Genomic DNA, 19,848 nt, shown 5'->3' on the forward strand with positions numbered 1-19,848 from the left:
CGTGGGCTTCTGAGCAGAGCTTTGGGCACCGCACTCATTGATTTACAAATTAAGTATTGGTCTCTAGGTACTCAAAAAACAAGCGCTATCCAGAGCTTTGGATAATTTTTTATTGTGTACCGACCGTGCAGCAATTCATACATTAAATTATATTAGAGCATTGGAATGTTCAGATCTCCATTGAAGACAAAGCAGCTCCAGAGATCTGTGTTCACTGGTACACTGGTTCTCGACCAAGTGTTCTAAACTCCACAAGCTGACACTAGCAATCCATTCTACTGTTTAAAATGCAATTAACACAGCTATGGCAAATCCACCAAGGAATGTTCAGTTTTTTTAAACAAAATCAACAAATTTCTTTCAATTTATTTGGACACACTTCCATTGATGAATAGGTAAATAAATCAGCTGGAGTACAACAATAGATGCCCGGAAAACACCACCAAAACTTTGCTGTACATGAACTGGATATACTTGATGTGCAGAGGGCTGGAACAAAGACTAGAACAGCAATAAAATGGGCAACTCTTTGAGATGCAACCACTGCCTGAACATTGCAGCCTTCTTAGACATTTTTATGCAGAGGTAAGAAATGCTAAAGGGGAATGTTATAGTAACCAAAGCCTTATATTAATAAGGGCTGGAATAAATAGACAAATTAATAATCCTTTCTTTAACAGAGCTGTTAATATCATGCATGATGCTGTGCTTGCACCCACTAACAATGTGTTAGTAGCAATTAAAAAAAAAAAACAACATAGAGAAGGCAAAGATGTCAGTATCAGAAAATAATTTATATCAACACAGGACTTGTCATTGATAAAACACTGTGGTATCTTGAACTGTGAAGAACCTATTTCACTGCAGTACAAAGTTTTTTTTGATACCCAACTTCACCTTGCAAGACGTGGCAGGAAATGATGACGAGAGTTGCCTAAAAATGCTTGCACATTCTTAGAAGATGAAAACAACCGAGAGTATGCAACATTAACCTTTAATAACTAAACAAAAAATCATAAGAAAGTAAATCAGAAACTTAGATATAATTACAGAGGGCGCATTTATGCCCAACCAGACAGTGCAATGTGTCCTGTGAAATCTTTGAAATTGCATATTTCCAAATTGCCCAGAGAATGCAGCTACTATGAGTAACCAAGGAAACTTACTGTGGCGGATGCTGTGAGTGCCTCTGTGTGGTATTTCATTAAGACTCTTGGGAAAAATACAATTGGAGGACTAATGAAAGAAATCAGCAGGAAAGCAAGATTAAGCTGTGTTTACACAAACCATTGTCTGCGCACTACAGCTGTGCAATTGCTTGCAGATAATGGTTTTGAGGCACATCAGATAATGGCAGTCACTGGCAACAAAAGTGAAATCAGGGTGCAAAGTTACTGGAAAGCATCATCTGAAGAAGAATGAAGCTCATGGCGATGTTAGTAATGTAATAAATAATGTTGTTCCATGCACATAGTTACCTTTTGTTTCTGTTTTTATTCTCTGTGTACCTGTACATTTTCCTGTCATGATCTGTGTTTTAGAAATTGTGTTCAGGATTACAAATAGCTATCTTAATCACGGGTGCTTTATTTCCCCTTAAATACCCCTTTGTTTTTTAAAATATAGTAGAAAATCAATTTAACATATATTCTACAGCTGTTGCATATGTTCTGACTGCTAATTTAAGAAAACAAGGACAGAAAAGGCAACATTAAAATACATTTTCACAATGTTAATTTAATTTTCATTTAATTTTTGTTTCCAGTTGGTTGCGGAAATTTTAAATGTGTTAACAAGGCAGACCTTTTTACCGTGCTTCTTTTGATTTTTCCAATCATTTAGTCATGTTTTCAAAATGAAAGTGACACTTTACAGTCCTCTTTATTCTTTGATGAGGCGTGCCTCACATACCTCATTTCTGTTAAAAAATTTACTTTTTCTAGGTTGCGTAGGTAATCAACATGGTGGGTGGGCCCTTCTTTATTTACAAAATCTCCACTTCCCTTCTCAGAAGCACATGCCCAACAAAATGACCCAATCTTTTTGCTGAAATGTAAAATACAAGCTTGTCATCCCAGTAAGGTCGAGTGAACCCTGGAAATTATTTAAGCAAAGTGAAATATGCCCTCTGCAACACCTCTTCCCATTCAAGTCAGAGTGCGTGAAAAGAGCTGTTACACTTAATGGCAGCCGCCTTTGTCTGCAAGAGATAAAGGTATGTATATGAAAACGTTTATTTAATAAATGTATTTGCCAAGGTTTTTCAAATGTGTGTTCACTTTACAAAAAAGTAAATTAGTGAGCCAGAAACATGTCCAAATATATTTTGTTGCACATGTACTGGTTGCGCAACGTGTGCAGCCCGAGTTGCACCGGTATTCTTTATTGTATATTTTGAAAAGCCTCGCGGCCTTTTCAAAATACAAAGCAATTGACGTCTGTTTGCGGCATAGATTGACCCACATTTCTCAATCCCAGTCCCATTCATTCTTTTTCTTTTATTATTTTAATGTTAGTTCTGTCTTTTTTTCAACTTCCAGGATTTTGTTTATTTTCCTGAAACTTAAAACTGCGTGTTACGTTTCAGAAAAATAAACAAAATCTTTGAAGTTGAAAAAAAGATAGAACTCATGTTAAAATAATTTTAAAACAAAGAATGAATAGCTCTGGGACTGAGAAATGTGGGTCAATTTATGCCCCTCCGTGCTGTTCTCTTGACACATTTCAAGGGGTTGAGGCTTTTTGTTGTGAAAGGGTCCAATGCTCTAATAGCCTTAGAACCTGCCTTAGCGGGCCCTACCTGCCATTAAAGGCCCTCTCCCTTGTTAAAGGCCCTCGCCTCGGGCCTCTAACATGAGAGCAGGCCTTTAATGGCCGGTAGAGCCCACTAAGGCAGGTTCTAAGGCTATATTAGAACTTTTGAATGTTGCAAGCGCCATTGGAGACAATGGAGTGCTCTGGGCTTTTACTGGCTGGTAAAAGCCTGGAGCATCAACATTCCAGTGTTCTTTGTTCACAGCAAAAGCTGTGAGCAACGGCCTCAAGGAGCCTGAGGGGTTTTCAGTCCCCTCGGGCTCCGTGAGGACTTTGTTTTATTCATTAGAACATTCTGCACTCAAGTGGCAGAATGTTCTAATAGCCTTATAGGCCTTCATAGCGGGGCTATGCCTGCAATTAAAGTCCCGCTTCCTTGTCTTTAGTGGCTGGTATAGCCTGCTACTGCGGGCTCTAAGGCTATAATGAATTAAAATTGGATACGAAGGAAACCTATGTATTTCTAAATGTGCACAAGATACTGAGTGTAGGAACAGTGGTTCTTTGTACACCTCTAGATTAGGGGTTACACATACTATCATGTGATTTAGACATATTTTGTAAAATGTCCTGTTTTTGCACTATGGCTTACGTTTGGAAATCGAATTAGTAATAACAAATGTTCTACTATTCTGTGTTCCCACATGTCTCCTAATAAAAACAATACCCCACTTGTGTGGCTAGGCCTAGCGCCATGAACATATACCGCCCAAAACATAACCTCGAGACATCACATTTCAACCAACAAAATTGTTGCTTTTTTTACAATATGGGTTACTTAGGAATTTGTGCCCTAGCAAAGTCTGACATATCTGAAAACTAGACACCCCAGGGAGTTCAGGATAGTGTGGCTTGCATGGGTCCCGTGAGTTTTTTTTTTACCCAATAGTCCTTGCAAACCTCAATCTTTGGCTAAAAACATTTTCTCATATTCCTGTGAGGAGAAGTTCTGAAATCTGCAGGGATCCACATATCTCCTACTACTTAGCTTTCACACATGTACCCAGTAAAAAACGGTATCCACTTGTGTGGGTCGGCTCAACACCTGCGATAGCAAAGGCCCCAGAATATAACATGGACAGATCAAAATTTTCCAGTCAAAACTGATTCTTTTCTTGCAATATGGGTAGCTGTGGATTTTGGGCCTGGGATTGGCTGCCACCCAGGAAAAACGTACCAAACCCGACATTTCTGAATAGTAGACACTGAGGCGAACCCATGGTAGTGTGATGCCTGTGAATCATACCACGTTTTTGTATGCAGAAGCCCTTGCAAACCTCAAATATTAGCAAAAAAAACACACACACATTTTCCTCACATTTCCCAGGTGGATTTGCCTACAACACAGCGTTTCCACTTGTCTCCCTATAAAAACGATACCCCACTTGTGTGGATTACCTCAGCACCTGCGTTAGGAAAGGCCCCAAATGCAACATGGACAGATCACATTTTTCCACTCAAAACTGATGATTTTTTTTGCAATGTGAATAGCTATGGATTTTGGGCCTGGGATCGGCCACCAACTAAGCTAATCTACAAAACCCAGACATTTATGAAAACTAGACGCATGAGGGAATCCAGAGTGGTGTGACTTGTGTGGCTCTCACAACATTTTCTTACCCAGAAGTCCTTGCAAACCTCAAACATTGGCTAAAAACACTAGGGCCCTCATTATGACATTGGCGGTAAATCCCACTTACCGCCTCGGGGACGGCCGCCAACATATCTCCGCGGTGGCAGATATCCGTTCGCCATATTATGGCACACACACACCAATCTGACAGAATACTGCCACAAACAGAAATCCGCCATACCAAAGGGCAGCCAACACCCATACCGTTATGCCAACAAAACAACGCCAACCACATTATGACCCAGCAATCAACACGGCGGACATTCAACGGCGGTAAACCATTGGCGGTACACACCACTGCCCTCAGAATGGACACCCACATACAAAACAACACTACATTGGCCAATACTAAAAACACCTACCTGACACCCATACACACACCACACCCACACACCCGCAGCACTATAAAACACCCACCCACAGTACCCACAAACCTTTACAAACAACAATTACTGCAAGGAGATTCACACAAGCAGCACAGAGACAACTAGACACACACACCACTTACACCCATACATCCCTCACAAACCCCACATCACACACACCACCTCATTACTCAACACACACCACACAACACCCGTGTCCCCACAAAGGCACCCTTGTTTCACTAATGAGGATTTAAGGGTCATGGTGGAGGAAATTGTCAGGGTAGAGCCACAGCTGTTTGGAGCACAGGTACAGCAGATGGAGCTATGGTGGAGAATTGTGGACAGGGTGAACGCCGTGGGACAGCACCCAAGAACAAGGGACGACATCAGGAAGAGGTGGAACGACCTACGGGGGAAGTTACGTTCCATAGCAGCAAGGCAGCAGCTCGCCATCCAGAGGACTGGTAGTGGACCCCCAGTTCCTCCCCCACACCTCACAGCATGGAAGGAGCAAGTCATGGCAATACTGCATCCTGAGGGACTCACTGGAGTAGCCAGAGGACTGGACACTTGTAGGTCAATATTTACTACTTATCACCCCCCTTACCTGCATGCCATCTCACACCCTCACACCCATCACTCCACTCCATCCCACACACTGCACCTACACAAATGACTAACCATAATGCCAAGCCCTGCATGCCCTACCAATGGATGGAAGGGAACCCCCTCCCAGCCCTACATGGACACCCATAACCAAATCATGCACAGCATAGGGAAACTAACAATCACACAATGCAATATTTACTACTTATCACCCCCCTTACCTGCATGCCATCTCACACCCTCACACCCATCACTCCACTCCATCCCACACACTGCACCTACACAAATGACTAACCATAATGCCAAGCCCTGCATGCCCTACCAATGGATGGAAGGGAAACCCCTCCCAGCCCTACATGGACACCCATAACCAAATCATGCACAGCATAGGGAAACTAACAATCACACAATGCATCACCATACACAAGCAAACGTTGGCAGGGCAACAGCAACGATAAAGGGGAAGCCAGGGATGTACAATGTGTCACAGACATGAAGCATAATACATCACTTACATCCCCACAGGTGCCCAGCCAATGTCAGCGGAGAGGAGGAGCCACAACTATCCAGTCCCCCAACAGAAGGTGCCCCCAGTGATGACAGTAACTCTGGACTTCAGGATCTGGACCAACAACCTGGCCCATCAGGGACCACTGGTCAGTCGGTCACCCCATCCCACACACAGTTCAGCACAGAGCCTCCCCCATCAGTATCCAACACCACAGCACACACCCAACGTACCCAAACCTCTGCCCCAGGACATGTCAATCAGCAGTGTGCCCACCTGTACAGGGACCACAGGCCACACCTCATACCCAAGACAATCAGGGACCTGGGGTCAGTGGCAGGGGGCACACCGTTCAGGGGACAGAGGCACAGGCCAACAGGGGCACTGGGGGGACAGCTGTGCGCCAGGGGGAGGACAGGCCCAGGGAACTGACTCTCCAGGAGGCACTCTCCGAGATCCTGGGAGCCTAAAAACATTCCCAGGACACGATGGGTGAGATCCATGACAACGTGCAAAAGAACAGGCGGCTGTATCAGGGGATCAGGGAGGACTTGCAAGCCATTAACACCACCTTGATCTCCATAGCAGGGGTGCTGGCAGACATGGCCAACATCATGAGGGAGAAACAGCACAGCAGCGGGCCCCTACCACTAGCCAGTCTATTGACCAGCCCTCCACCTCCGCTGCAGCTAGTGGGCAGGAGGCCCCGCCACAGGACCCACAGGCCACCAGCACTCCTCCCCCTGCAGAAGGTGAACCACCCCAAAAACATTCCCTGAGACCCAGACAGAAGCCAGAGACACTTGCCAAAACTATCAACAGGAAATTAGACTCTCCTGATTGAACCCCTTGTGTCCCACCCTGTCACCTTGTCCACTTTGAACTGCCTTTGCAGTTTGGACTCTTGATCTGAGCAAGACTGCTGGTTTAAGGATGACAGTACTTTTGTTTGTAGGCGACTTCGTCTTTCCTACAACAAGTCACAACTGTTATCCCAACTTTACAGGCTCACTAGCAGCACCTCACCAGAAACACAATAGTAAAAGGTGATTTATGGCAGCCGTTTACGCATGGACTCAAAAATGAGATATCTCAGGGAGTGTTGTGGTTAAACGGAGATTACCCTTTTCTCACAGATATATTATGTCTCATACAAACACAGGCAATGGCACAGATGCAGTAAAGTTATAATAGCTTTTTATTTAACATAACTGCAATTTGCGATAAGTTGCATGGACTGCAATGATTAGGATAATGAATAAAGCAAGTAACAGTATTGTGAAGACGAGAGTCATTGTTAGGAAGACCCCCACCATTTTGCAATACATAGAAAAGATATATGAGATGTAAGATGCCCTACTATCCTAATAAAAAGGCCTAACCTCCTACCTAAAGGAGAGTTGGGTTCGTTAAACCTAATCTGCCAATGCCGTGTCCATGAGAGGAGCCCCCAACCCTCATTACCTTACAATGAGGTCTCTATCTCAGACTCCGCAGGGACACGAAGACTTGGTCAGCGTCAAGACGACTGCAGCATCGGTATCAGCGATGGTGGCGATGCCCTCCGGTCGGAATCCCTCTGATTATCTGTCTAAAGTGTGATGTATTTATACAGATCTACAAGGTCCCCTGACATAAGTGTTATTCATAACAATAGATAGCAGGCATGCTTGGGACGGCAATTAATATCAACAATCCCTTGAAAGTATAGAGAGGGAAAATCCCTAAGTGTGAACACCTACTGTTTGTTTGTCTTTGGTGCTTGATCTTGATGCCTTGGCACGGTGACACTGATAATGTAACTCATAACAAGTGGCCTAACTATAAACAAGGCAGCCATCTTAGAAGAAATAAATAATTAAATGGGCTAAGACAGCGCAAGCTAAGTATGTTAAAAGTCACTAGGTGACGGGGGCACGAGTCTACAAGCCAGAGGCTAAGCTAACTCCTGCTTTCCCATTAAAACAAACTAGGATTCACTACACCCTCCCCATTGCCGTAACAGATATGATGAAGGTACAGGAACCCAAATGCTAAAAGCTGCTTCTGAACTAAAAAGCTAAAAGCAAAAGCTAAAAGCAAAAAACAAACTAAAAAAAAAAAACATTCTCATGTGATAAAATATATCAAAACCAAACCGTTTAAAATACATACAGAGATGTTAATGTCAACTATGACAAGTACAGCGTACAACAGCAAATGTCAATTTAAATGCATAATTTGGAATCGGGAATGGCAAATCAATTCATCAAATTATTTGTTATACGCATGATCTTGAAGAATGTCATCGAAGTCACCAGTCAATGATCTAAAAAATGAATCAACATCGTCCGAAGTTAAGTCGAGTGCTGGGCGGACAAACGGATCAACAGAGCAGAAGTGAGCCATATTTCCTGGTGTATTGTTACCCGTTGCAGTGTCCTCATCCATGGTAGATCTCACAACGGAAGGCTCATAGGTGGCCTCGCGAGCAACCTCAGTCTCAAGGGGCATGACCGTGTTTGAACCCTCATCGGGGACATCAGCAGTTCGTGGTCCACAGGAGATGTTGGTGCAACAGCAAGACAGACCATAGGCAGATGTTCAAAGAGACACCATATGCAGCGGAAGACTGGTTGTACACACCAGAGAAGTGGCCGAAATGACAACGACCAGTCAAGCTCCAGTTCCACCAGCAAAGGTGCACCGAAGATCCGAACCATGCGCTCACGGCACAGTGGAGTTGACGGGAGCGGCTCCATTGCTCTGTGTTGCTGGAAAGAAACAACCACCGTGAATCAGAAGAAATAGCAGTAGTAGTCCGCCAATTAAAGCCAAAATAATTGGAAAGCCACCAAACACACTTGAAAAGAGAGAGTGGATGACTGATGGGATGACTCTGAAGACAGTCTGGAAGATGGACACGAAACCAGACCCGACAGCCTTAAAGAAATGGACAATCCCAGTAGTGCTTGAAGCATTGAATATTCTGGATACCAGCTCTCCAAAGTGTTTGGTGAAATTGGTATTTAAAAGGGATTGTATCTCGGCTGATGATCTCGCAATCTGGAGAGCCTACGTCTCTTTTGCGGATGTCAAGGCGACCTGTTTCTGAAACAATAGCGCCTTTAGCCTACTCAGCTTGTCATAGTTCACATTAATAGTATCAGTGTGGGGCCACATGTCAGATACCTCTATCTCTCGTGTGGGGGGAAACAAAACATGTCCACAACACGTAACGACCTTCGTGACCGAGATAGCGTAGGCAATTCCCGGTCGCATGCCGCAACAGCTTTGATCGTTCAGTACCACATAACTTCCATTGGAAAGTACATGAAACACTGGACGAATCAAAGGGACGGGAGTACCCTTTAGAAAACAGGCCAAATTCGCGACCCCCGCATTGCAAAGACCGTGAAGAGACACCTGTTTGCACATCATAGAATGACGAACAGCAGTCTCGCATTCACTTCCGCTAAGAAAGACCTCTCTTTTGCCGTTCAGACATCTATAGTCAAAGGGCAACTCCCACTCTTCCTTAATAAAGCTATCTCCTAGCTGCTCATATCGTCCCACCGCAAGATGTTTCAGGCAGCTCGAGAAACGAAAGTTCTAAATCGGTAAATTAATAATGCCGTGTAAAAGCCAGATAGTTGAAGGACTCTCCGCTATCGTGAAGGGCAACTTATCTAATTTCTCTACTCGAAGCAGGGTGAAAGTAGCCTCCCTTTTAGCCATTGTCTCTTGTTCCCTGGAAAAATTAAAAGCAGTGAAGAATTCACTCCCATTAACCTCTTCTGTGCCTTGGACGAGATGATCTCGTCCAAGGCTACAGTTCCCCTGTGCCTTGGACGAGATCATCTCGTCCATGGCACAGGGGAACTTGGGGGCGCGCTAGTGCGCCCCCCGTGCACCCCCCTTCCCCACCCAAGTCGGGGATGGAAGGGGAAGACCTTCCCCTTCCACCCCGACCCCCCCCACCCCCCCCTGTGACGTCAGCGCGCGCGCGTGCGCTGATGTGTCACAGGGGCCTCCCTCGTCGCGCTGGAAGCTCTGCTTCCAGCGCGATTGAAAAAGAAATGCAAAAGCATTTCTTTTTCAATCACTTGGGAGGCCCGGAGGGGCTTCAAAGGGAAGGAAAAGTATTTCCTTCCCTTTGAAGTCCCTCCGAGGGTTTCAAAAGCCGGATTGCTTGCAATCCGGCTTTTGAAACCCCACTAGACACCAGGGATTTTTTTTTTTTCTTAGAAATTGACAAAAGGGAGCGACCCCTTGGGCAAGGGTCGCTCCCAGGGGGGGCATTTTTTTGAAAAGGCCTTTTCTGCCACCCCTGGGGGCAGATCGGCCTTATTAGGCCCCCGGGGGGGGGGCAGAGACCTCTAGGCACCGGGACCTTTTTTTTTTTTTTTTTTTTTTTTTGTTTCATTTTTTTTATTGAGGTGGGGAGCGACCCCTTAGGCAAGGGTCGTTCCCCTTGGGGGAAAATTATATTTTGGCCATTTCTGCCCCCCTTGGGGGCAGATTGGCCTATTTTGATGAGGCCAATCTGCCCCCAAGGGGGGTAGAAACCACTAGACACCAGGGATTTTTTTCTTTGCGTGAATTTCACGCAAAGGGAGCGACCACTTAGGCAAGGGTCGCTCCCTGGGGGGGAGGGGAATTTATTTTAGGCCATTTCTGCCCCCCCTGGGGGCAGATCGGCCTATTATTAGGCCGATCTGCCCCCAGGGGGGGAAGAAACCTCTAGGCGCCAGGGCAAATTTTTTTTTTGTGTTTTTTTTTTTTTGTTCTTTTTTTTTTTTTAGAGATGGGGAGCGACCCATCAGGCAAGGGTCGCTCCCCTGGGGGGCAAATTGTATTTAGACCATTTCTGCCCCCCTTGGGACAGATTGGCCGATTTTAGGTCAATCTGCCCCCAAGGGGGCAGAAACCACTAGGCACCGGGGATTTGTTTTTTGGCGCCAATGTCACGCAGGGGGAGCGACCCCGTAGGCAAGGGTCGCTCCCGGGGGGGGGGGTGGGGGTTGGGGGGGCAAATTTATTTTAGGCCATTTCTGCCCCCCCGGGGGACAGATCGGCCTATTATTAGGCCGAACTGCCCCCGGGGGGGGGGCAGAACACTCTAGGCGCCAGGGCAATTTTTTTTTTTTTGTTGTTTCTTTTTTTAGAGATGGGGAGCGACCCATCAGGCAAGGGTCGCTCCCCTGGGGGGGCAAATTGTATTTAGACCATTTCTGCCCCCCTGGGGGCAGATTGGCCAATTTTAGGTCAATCTGCCCCCAAGGGGGCAGAAACCACTAGGCACCGGGGATTTGTTTTTTGGCGCCAATGTCACGCAGGGGGAGCGACCCCGTAGGCAAGGGTCGCTCCCGGGGGGGGGTGGGGGTTGGGGGGGCAAATTTATTTTAGGCCATTTCTGCCCCCCCGGGGGACAGATCGGCCTATTATTAGGCCGAACTGCCCCCGGGGGGGGGGGGGGGGCAGAACACTCTAGGCGCCAGGGCAATTTTTTTTTTTTTTTTTTTTTTTTGTTGTTTCTTTTTTTAGAGATGGGGAGCGACCCATCAGGCAAGGGTCGCTCCCCTGGGGGGGCAAATTGTATTTAGACCATTTCTGCCCCCCTGGGGGCAGATTGGCCAATTTTAGGTCAATCTGCCCCCAAGGGGGCAGAAACCACTAGGCACCGGGGATTTGTTTTTTGGCGCCAATGTCACGCAGGGGGAGCGACCCCGTAGGCAAGGGTCGCTCCCGGGAGGGGGTGGGTGTTGGGGGGGCAAATTTATTTTAGGCCATTTCTGCCCCCCCGGGGGGCAGATCGGCCTATTATTAGGCCGATCTGCCCCCCGGGGGGGGGGGGGCAGAAACCTCTAGGCGCCAGGGGAATTTTTTTTTTTTTCTTTTTTTTTTTTTTTTTAGAGATGGGGAGCGACCCATCAGGCAAAAGTCTCTCCCCTGGGGGACAAATTGTATTTAGGCCATTTCTGCCCCCCTTGGGGGCAGATTGGCTGAGTTTAGGTCAACCTGCCCCCAAGGGGGCAGAAACCACTAGGCACCGGGGATTTGTTTTTTGGTGCCAATGTCACGCAGGGGAGCGACCCCGTAGGCAAGGGTCGCTCCCGGCGGGGGAGGGTGGGGGTTGGGGGGGCAAATTTATTTTAGGGCATTTCTGCCCCCCCCCCCTGGGGCCGGCTGAGCTACAGGCCAAACACCACAGGTAGGCACCTTGCAAAAAACACCTCTGTTTTCTGTGAAAAAATATGTTGTGTCCACGTTGTGTTTTGGGCCATTTCCTTTTGTGGGCGCTAGGCCTACCCACAGAAGTGATGTACCATTTTTATCGAGAGACTTAGGGGAACGCTGGGTGGAAGGAAATTTGTGGCTCCTCTCAGATTCCAGAACTTTCTGTCACCGAAATGAGAGGAAAAAGTGTTTTTTGGGCCAAATTTTGATGTTTGCAAAGGATTCTGGGTAACATAACCTGGTCAGAGCCCCGCAAGTCACCCCATCTTGGATTCCCCTGGGTTTCTAGTTTTCAAAAATGCACTGGTTTGCTAGGTTTCCTCAGGTGTCGGCTGAGCTACAGGCCAAAATCCACAGGTAGGCACTGCTTTTTATAAAAAAATGTGATGTGTCCACGTTGTGTTTTGGGCCCTTTCCTTTCGTGGGCGCTAGTCCTACCCACACAAGTGAGGTATCATTTTTATCGGGAGACTTCGGGGAACGCTGGGTAGAAGGAAATTTGTGGCTCCTCTCAGATTCCAGAACTTTCTGCCACAGAAATGTGAGTAACGTGTATTTTTAGCCAAATTTTGAGGTTTGCAAAGGATTCTGGGTAACAGAACCTGGTCCGAGCCCCGCAAGTCACCCCTCCTTGGATTCCCCTAGGTCTCTAGTTTTCAGAAATGCACAGGTTTGGTAGGTTTCCCTAGGTGCCGGCTGAGCTAGAGGCCAAAATCTACAGGTAGGCACTTCGCAAAAAACACCTCTGTTTTTTCCCAAAATTTAGGATGTGTCCACGTTGCGCTTTGGGGTGTTTCCTGTCGCCGGCGCTAGGCCTACCCACGCAAGTGAGGTATCATTTTTATCGGGAGACTTGGGGGAACGCTGGGTGGAAGGAAATTTGTAGCTCCTCTCAGATTCCAGAACTTTCTGCCACAGAAATGTGAGGGACATGTGTTTTTTTAGCCAAATTTTGAGGTTTGCAAAGGATTCTGGGTAACAGAACCTGGTCCGAGCCCCGCAAGTCACCCCTCCTTGGATTCCCCTAGGTCTCTAGTTTTCAGAAATGCACAGGTTTGGTAGGTTTCCCTAGGTGCCGGCTGAGCTAGAGGCCAAAATCTACAGGTAGGCACTTCGCAAAAAACAGCTCTGTTTTCTGTGATATGTCCACGTTGTGTTTTGGGGCATATCCTGTCGCGGGCGCTAGGCCTACCCACACAAGTGAGGTATCATTTTTGTCGGGAGACGTGGGGGAACGCTGGGTGGAAGGAAATTTGTGGCTCCTCTCAGATTCCAGAACTTTCTGCCACAGAAATGTGAGGAACATGTGTTTTTTTAGCCAAATTTTGAGGTTTGCAAAGGATTCTGGGTAACAGAACCTGGTCCGAGCCCCGCAAGTCACCCCTCCTTGGATTCCCCTAGGTCTCTAGTTTTCAGAAATGCACAGGTTTGGTAGGTTTCCCTAGGTGGCGGCTGAGCTAGAGGCCAAAATCTACAGGTAGTCACTTTGCTAAAAACAGCTCTGTTTTCTGTGATATGTCCACGTTGTGTTTTGGGGCATATCCTGTCGCGGGCGCTAGGCCTACCCACACAAGTGAGGTATCATTTTTATCGGGAGACGTGGGGGAACGCTGGGTGGAAGGAAATTTGTGGCTCCTCTCAGATTCCAGAACTTTCTGCCACAGAAATGTGATGAACATGTGTTTTTTTAGCCAAATTTTGAGGTTTGCAAAGGATTCTGGGTAACAGAACCTGGTCCGAGCCACACAAGTCACCCCTCCTTGGATTCCCCTAGGTCTCTAGTTTTCAGAAATGCACAGGTTTGGTAGGTTTCCCTAGGTGGCGGCTGAGCTAGAGGCCAAAATCTACAGGTAGTCACTTTGCTAAAAACAGCTCTGTTTTCTGTGATGTGTCCACGTTGTGTTTTGGGGCATATCCTGTCGCGGGTGCTAGGCCTACCCACACAAGTGAGGTACCATTTTTATCGGGAGACGTGGGGGAACGCTGGGTGGAAGGAAATTTGTGGCTCCTCTCAGATTCCAGAACTTTCTGCCACAGAAATGTGAGGAACATGTGTTTTTTTAGCCAAATTTTGAGGTTTGCAAAGGATTCTGGGTAACAGAACCTGGTCCGAGCCACACAAGTCACCCCTCCTTGGATTCCCCTTGGTCTCTAGTTTTCAGAAATGCACAGGTTTGGTAGGTTTCCCTAGGTGGCGGCTGAGCTAGAGGCCAAAATCTACAGGTAGTCACTTTGCTAAAAACAGCTCTGTTTTCTGTGATGTGTCCACGTTGTGTTTTGGGGCATATCCTGTCGCGGGTGCTAGGCCTACCCACACAAGTGAGGTACCATTTTTATCGGGAGACTTGGGGGAACATAGATTAGCAAAACAAGTACTATTGCCCCTTGTCTTTCTCTACATTTTTTCCTTCCAAATATAGGAGTGTGTGTAAAAAAGACATCTATTTGAGAAATTCCCTGTAATTCACGTGCTACTATGGTCACCCCGGAATTCAGAGATGTGCAAATAACCACTGCTCCTCAACACCTTATCTTGTGCCCTTTTTGGAAATGCAAAGGTTTTCTTGATAGCAATTTTTTACTCCTTATATTTCAGCAAATGAATTGCTGTATACCCGGTATAGAATGAAAACGCACTGCAGGGTGCAGCTCATTTATTGGCTCTGGGTTCCTCGGGTTCTTGATGAACCTATAAACCCTATATATCCCCGCAACCAGAGGAGTCCAGCAGACGTAACGGTATATTGCTTTCGATAATCTGACATTGCAGGGAAAAGTTACAGAGTAAAACGTAGAGAAAAATTGATGGTTTTTTCACCTCAATTTCAATATTTTTCTTTTTCAGCTGTTATTTTCTGTAGGAAACCCTTGTAGGATCTACACAAATGACCCCTTGCTGAATTCAGAATTTTGTCTACTTTTCAGAAATGTTTAGGTTTCTGGGATCCAGTATTGGTTTCATGAGCATTCCTGTCACTGACTGGAAGGAGGCTGAAAGCACAAAAAATTGCACAAATGGGGTATGCCCCAGTAAAATGCCAAAATTGTGTTGAAAAATTGGGTTTTCTGATTCAAGTCTGCCTGTTCCTGAAAGCTGGGAAGCTGCTGAGTTTAGCACCGCAACCCCTTTGTTGATGCCATTTTCAGGGGAAAAACCACAAGCCTTCTTCTGCAGCCACTTTTTCCAATTTTTTTGAAAAAAACGAAATTTTCACTGTATTTTGGCCAATTTCTTGGCCTCCTTCAGGGGAACCCACAAAGTCTGGGTACCTCTAGAATCCCTAGGATGTTGGAAAAAAAGGACGCAAATTTGGCTTGGTTAGCTTATGTGGACAAAAAGTTATGAGGGCCTAAGCGCGAACTGCCCCAAATAGGCAAAAAAAGGCCTGGCACAGGAGGGGGAAAAGGCCTGGCAGCGAAGGGGTTAATATACTTCCACGGAATGTGGCCACTTTTCAGTGTCTGTAATGTCCAACCTAACTGCATGATGGAACGTAGCTGTGTTTGCCCATGATATAACCTGGACAAGTCTGTCTGAGTGATATCAATAGCAGACGACACTATATTTGATAGTGAATAAATCCTGTTGGACAGTGTATTCATGCCATTGTCGACAACAGCTAATGTTTTTTCAAATTTTCCTTATCTAGTTGCCTTAAACGCGCAGCAGCCTCAATCTAGGAAAGTTTCCAAATTTCATTGTACATAACATATAAAAACCTTTTGGAGCGCTGTTTTCTAGGACCCAGCAGAAAATCCTGCAAGTCTATACTGTCAGAAAGAGTGTTCAGGTGTTTCCTAACTGCTGTTAACGTGTGTGTCTGCACCCATTGCTGGCACAGCTTACCCACACTGTATGTTGTAACTATACCTATATGTTGACCCGATATAAAGCGAGGGTCTGGCCTGTTAATTGAAAAAACCCCTGAAGAGTTCAAGAAACGCCTTTGACACTCATTAGTGTCGGTGGGCCATACCAACCACCCGCCGGGACTGGAAAGTGAAGAATTATAGGTACCAGCCTTAACCATTGCATCTAGCCTGTCCTCTGTAACATTAAAAAAGTGTTGCCAATCCTTAAATTTTGCCGGAGTAGGGATACTGGGCGTGTTCAGATCTTTAATTTTTGCTAACCCCAGACAGGATGTCTGCTCAATAGTGTCATTTAAGAAAATCATTTGCACAGGAATCAGGCATGCTCGAAACAAAGCCTCCCTACCCTGTATCTGCCAATCTTGTGTTCCCCATACACTTTTCAAGTCAATAGTGCTCTTCCAATATTCGTAACCCTCAATCGAGAGCCGGGAAACAAAGGGATCTGAATAAATCAGTTTTGTATCTGTTAGCAAAATTTTCCTAATTTGTGCCGGAGGTATTTTAAAATAATACAACTCTGCTTTTTTTGTATCATGCCCAGAAAAGTATGTAAATTTATCGCTATAATACTTTGGACTCCCCACCTGTGGTGTTGAACAGTGTTCCCACTGTGTGTAGTTCAAGAGAGGCCTATATCTAGTGGCACGGTGTAGGTAGTGATGTCCCCAATTGTTATAGCAGAACATTTCCCCATAATTCATTGTATAATCATATACATCATCACTTTCAAAAGCGGAATAGTCCATCATTTCTGTTAGCATGGAATCAACTGTTTGGATATTCCAATCATCAGAGACAACATCAGGTGTAATTACATCAGTCATTGAAATTTTGAACACTTATGGTATTTGAATAATCTCTGTAGGCCCGTATATATCAAATGGAACTTTGTCCCACACAATCCCATCAGTAATTGGTATTGCTGTAATATTTACAGGGGACAAATCTCTTTGGACCTTATGTGAAGAGTGATGTGGTGTTAAAATTTGATCAACAGGCTCCACTGAGGAGCGATCAGGAATATAGTGACCATGTATGGGCAAAAAGAAAAAAGTCACAAAACCAATCCATAAAAATAATGCAATAAATGTCAAACAGAACCACAGGTAGTTCCATGGGTAAATTAAATAGTTATTTTTAAGCCATCGATACATCTTACTACTTTTTGAAATATTGTCAATCACAGTTGAGGAGAAATCCGAAGAAAAATCATCAATGTCAATGAAATAGCCAGAGGTAGTCTCTGCAAACACAGGAGCCGGTGTATTCTGATCCACCGCACGTGGAGGCTCTTGATAGACAACGTCATTAGTCGTGGAAGTGTTCGTGTAAAATACAGCCAAATCTTGAAGCGGGTGGTCATTGAAGATGTGACTGGAACCAACAAAAGTTCATTTTCCGCCCTCCCCATGGTTGAGGAAGTGTCTGGAACAGCAGTTGACATAGTTGCATAGTCAGTAGTAGTGATGTTCATCCTACTATGTAGATGGATGTCCTGTTGGGTAGTGAGAGGAAATCGGGAACCAACCAAGGGACCCCCTGGTCTACTGTGAAGGATCGGCCACATGGTGTAATTTGATGTCATCAATGGAGATGAATCTGTTCATCTTAGATCCAGACAGTGGTGGTAAGATGACAGTCCTGGTGCATTTTATTCCCAAGACTGGCACCGGTGCTCTGTATGATAGACCGAACTCCTTCTTCACAGCGATCTTCTCACAAACCAGATGCCCAACTTTAGGAATCCAGCCAGTCGAAGATTTCGCCAATTCCCTTATTCCTAAGGTGGCAGCACTAGTAGATGATTTATCATCACAAAATTGTTGAAGCTCCTGTAAAACAGTGAGACGTTCTTTTATGTCAAATGGTGTTTCTACTGCCACCATACCAGGGGCATCAAGATCTGGGACATATATAGGTATCCCAAAGAGAACCTCATATGGAGAGCGTCCCCCCAAGGACCGTCTTGGCAGATTATTCAGTGCTCTCTGGACCCCATATAGGTGGTGTATCCAACTGCGGCCTGAACCTAATACTCGAGCTGTTAAGGACTGCTTTAGATCACGATTCCGCCTCTCCACCACCGAATTTCCCTTGGGATGGTATGGTGAGGAGTAATGGAGTTCAACACCCATCGTCCCCATGGTGTCCCTGAATGCCTTAGAGGCAAATGCAGGGCCCTGGTCCGAATGGAATGTTGCAACCGCATATGTACCGATAAAGATCAGCAAATCTTTTATAACAGTCCGGGCGTCAGCCGACCGCTGTGGCCATACCCACAGGAATCTAGAACAGGAATCCACAGCCACTAAAATGTATTTGTATGCACAATCAGGCTGTAAAGGACCACAATGGTCTAGGTACACACTGAAGTGGCTTGTCTGACACTAAGAGGGATGTCTGCGGAGGGCGTTTGATATTAGAGCCCTTAATCTGCTGGCAAATGTCACAGCAAAGGACATACTGCTTAGTTCGTCTGCACAGACCAGGCCACCAGTAGCGTTGCTGTAGAATTGTTATTGTGGCCTGTATACCAGAATGTGCAGAAGCGACACCCTCATGTGCGGCTGTAATCAGCTCTAATCGCTGGTCTTCATTGGGGATCACTCGATCTCCAACCCCAGGAATCGTTGTGTAAGCAACATTCTGTGCACTGATATGGTAAGTATAGTTTGTAGGGTATCCTTTCTGAAGGGGCTTGCCTGCAGCCGAAGCTTTAACGGCAATCAGTATTTCATTATCCAATCTTGTGCGAGAACGAGTCACTGCAGCCACAGAAGCCGTAGCTACTGATGCTTTGGCCGCTTCGTCAGCCAATGTATTACCGGCAACGTGTATTCCTACACGTTGGTGTCCTAATGTATGAACTTCATGGAAACACGGTAGCTTATCCTTAAGATCAGCCACCCTCCCCCACAATATTTTGTGTTTAATGGTGTTCCCTTTAGAATCTCTAAACCCGTTCAGCTTCCAATGATTGAGATATTCATTGTATGACTGGACGCAGTAATATGAATCACAGACTATCAAAGTCTGGCTTCCTGTCTCAGTATGTTCGAGCGCTAGAATAAGAGCTTTAAGCTCAGCCAACTGGGCTGTGCAGTCCCCTGAGGTCTGCGTGTAGGTAATGTGAGGGTAGAAAACTCCATCTTCCATCACTCCGCACACGGCTGTGCAAGCTGCCGAGTATTGATGTTTAGTACCTACAGCCGGTTGTGCTGATCCGTCAGTATATATGATAGTATTATAACTGTCTAGTGGCAAAATATTTAGAGGAGCGGGGTACTCTTGTTCATACTGGAGAAATTCTTGTGTCTGAAGTCTTGGATCGAATATATAATCGACATCAGTTGTGGTCGGAGACGTTGCCCATTGAATCCAGCGTGGAGGTAATGCCTTAGCGTTCGGAACGCTCGCTTTAGTGACAGCCTCTAAGGCCGGCACCGGGGAGACAATAATAATGCGTTTCCCCTGGGCAAGTGGCCTCTCTTTTATGACGGCCATCTGAACTGCTGTCAGAATCTTTTCTGTGTGTGCAAAGCGTTTTTCAGCATTTGAATATAAATGTAATTTATATGCTATCGGCACCATGCCATCCTCCTTAAAGGTGACATAAGTAAATCCAAGGGCACCAGCAATTATTCTGATGACCAAGTTTGTTTTATTGTCACGTGTGTGTAAGTGTTTAGCTTCTAGCTTGTCCCGTTGCATGTCCCTAAGGATGTGTGTGTGTTCAATTGTCCATCGTCTGCTAGAAAAATTGGGCTGAACTAAGTCATAAAGCGGCTTGATGCGTTCTGCATAATCTGGAATGTATGTTCTGC

Source organism: Pleurodeles waltl, chromosome 3_1, assembly GCF_031143425.1.
Source record: "Pleurodeles waltl isolate 20211129_DDA chromosome 3_1, aPleWal1.hap1.20221129, whole genome shotgun sequence".
NCBI classification, from domain to species: Eukaryota; Metazoa; Chordata; class Amphibia; order Caudata; family Salamandridae; genus Pleurodeles; species Pleurodeles waltl.